We start from the raw sequence: 3,190 nt of genomic DNA on the forward strand, positions 1-3,190 counted from the left end.
GATTTCATCGTACCCTCCTCGACAGAGCTTTTTTGAGTTTGGTGACAACTGTTTACTAGGTGAGTGATGCGAACTGTTTATTAGTGGAGCTAGTTTGTGAGTAATTCGTATGGTGCAAAATATGTGAACAAACAACAGAACGTTATAAAGGAGTAAACGAAAACCCTCAATAATTGTTAGTATTTTTAGCTTGTTATAGTTTTTGTTATTCATCAATTAATTACTACCTATGCTCTTGCGTTGTGTGGATAAAAAAATTGTGCTCCTTTTCGCACAAAACATATTCGGTATATCTGGCATGTTGAGTCGGTATACAACACAAACTCTTACCCTACACTTGTGTTGTTTGTGTACTATTATTCAGGGATTTGGGTAGTTTATAGCATGCATGGATGAAAAGTTCATATTATACTTTGATAAATATGTATTTGCTTTAACATAAATGTTTTCCTTCTCGAATTTGTAGATTAACACACATTAAACGACTCAAATAATATATTTTTTAATTATATTTGCAAATAATCAGCTTGTGAATTTATTTATAAAGGACAGGTTATGGACAGGTAATTAAACACAGCTAGAATAAGCTTATCGCCTCAGACCGCGCTTTAAATGCTGGAAATTGGCAACCTAAAAAAGATGCAGGGTCTTGTTAGCCGGCATCCAGCAATAAAATTTAGCGTGGTAATTTTTCTACTCGGTAATAGGAGGCAGTTCTAGCGGTGGCTTTGTTGTTAAATAATAAATAACTGCCAAATAAAGTTAATGCATTTAATTATGTAATTGAAGAGTTATATGGAACTTATCTTGTGTTTGGAAATGACATTTGTGTTAAATGCTAAATAAAATAAATTAAGTTAGAATTAAAACTATGAATTTACCAAATTGATTATTTATTTCAAAACAATTTAAAAATGTAAAATTTATTTAAGAATATTATCTTCGGGAGATTTTTTCAATTATTTTTTGATTCAACACACCGTTCAATCAGACAAAAACGACATAAACAAACCTTCCTTTAAAAATACATGGGATTTATCATTGCCCGAATAACCAATTTTCATTTAAAAAAATTAAATTGGGTTATACTGATGACGAAAAATAAAACATAATTAAACTTTATTCAAATAACGTAACAATAATGTGTAATAATTCAGCAAGAATATGGGAAAATTTATTTTGGAAGACGAATCCCATCAACGACACTGTAAAGAATATTATTAGAAACCTTAGGTGGCCAGAAAACAGCCCTGATCTCAGTCCTTTAGATATATTTTTGTGGGGACACTTTAACAAAATATATTATTGAAGACCTTAAAATTTACAAGTATTTAAAGAAAAAATACAGGAGGAAATGTTTGATAATTCTGAATTTGTTTTAAAAGCAATAAATAGAATATTAAAGCGTATCTTCCACTGTATCATCACAATTACTTGCATGTTGAAAATTTGTAAAATTNTCAAAGTCACCTATCACAATGAGTTTTTTTCTGTTAAAAAAATTATTTAAAAACGGAATAAATACTGCAAGGGTAAGTATATTAAAATTATATTTTTAATATTTTAAAGATGGTGCTTGAAATAACTAATAAACTTTAATTTGAGCTGCAAATAGATGGGAGTGTGCCTTGCAAGCTCGATCCAGATGATAACATGTAAATAGCTTCTGTCATGCCTGCCGCGTTTGCGCGTTGCACGCTGCGTGAGTGAGACATAATCAATTTATAAAATAAAATTTGAATGAAGTTTTTATTACATAAAAATCGTAAAGCCAAACTTATTTTTGCAAAAGTAATCAAATCACCTTGTAAAGAAACTTGCAGGTATAATTGCAACAAAATAATAAATGAAGAAGCTAGAAAAGTCATTTTGACACTCAGACAATACAGGACTACTCTTAATTCGAAATTTAATACAGCTTTCTTTAAGCCAAAAAAAGATCAGTGTTCCGTGTGTAGCGCCTATAAGAATACAGATCCTGAGAAGAGAACAGAAAAAATTGATGATTGTAATAATCATAATTTAAACAAAATCGCGGTTCGAAATCTGAAAGACATTGATAAAGAATTTTCGAAAAATGATAAATCTCTAATAACAGCATGCTTTGATTTGATTTTTATTATAAAAGTAAAATCGCAACATACAACTTTACAATTTATGATTTAGGCAGCAATCAAGGCTATTGTATGGTATGAGCAATATCGAAGAGAGGACCAGATGAAATTGGAAGTTGTTCATGGATCTTTTTAAAAAGTGTTAAAGAAAATGGCATATGAAAGGTTATTCTTTATTCCGACAATTGCGGTGGTCAAAACCGTAATCGTTTTGTTTTTGCAATGTTTGCTTATGCATCAATGACTTTGGATTTGGCGATGACACACCGTTTTCTTGAAATTGAACACATGCTGTGATTGAAGTTGCAAAAAACGTTACTCTTGCTAGATACACTCCTGATAGTCCTGATCAGTGGATTAGTATAATGAAAATGGCAAAAATTACTGCCCCACAGTACAAAGTAAAAGAAATGTCTCAAGAAGATTTTGTAACTTTTAAACCAATGATAAAGAAACAAAACTGGAAAAAAGATATTACTGGGGAGGCTGTAAAAAACAGCAAAATCAGAGAAATCCACTGCAATCCAAAGTCTCCAAATAAAGTATTTTTTGTGGATAATTTTGAAGAAAATCTTAAAGAACTAGACTTAAACAAAAAATACACGCAAACGCGAAGAATATCAATTTCCAAGATTGTATCAAGGTTTGCTGCCAATTGATGGTAACAAATTAAGCGATTTTTTGGGTTTGTTTAAGGCTAATTTGATACCATCAATGTATTATGGATTTTATAACTCCCTTCGGCCTGATAGTAAGACTGACCACCAGAAAGAAAGTAATATTGACCAAGAAGATGACTCTTATGATGAATCGTAATAAATTTTTCTTTTATGTCATTGATTATTAACAATTATTTTTTTATCTAAAAATATAAAATGTTTAATTTTTCTGTACCTTATTAGTGTAGCAAGTAGTTCCTCAATAAAAATTTTGTCCACGAAAATTGTAGTAACTCATTCAAAATCAATTCTTTTCTTATCCTAAACTATTTTATTTAGATCATCAATAATTAATTAAGACCTAAACAATAATTACTTTGTTAAAGAAGAACGATTTAGCTCTTGTAATAAAAAAAA

The sequence above is a fragment of the Anoplophora glabripennis genome, unplaced genomic scaffold (assembly GCF_000390285.2).
Source record: "Anoplophora glabripennis isolate ALB-LARVAE unplaced genomic scaffold, Agla_2.0 scaffold297, whole genome shotgun sequence".
Classification (NCBI taxonomy): Eukaryota; Metazoa; Arthropoda; class Insecta; order Coleoptera; family Cerambycidae; genus Anoplophora; species Anoplophora glabripennis.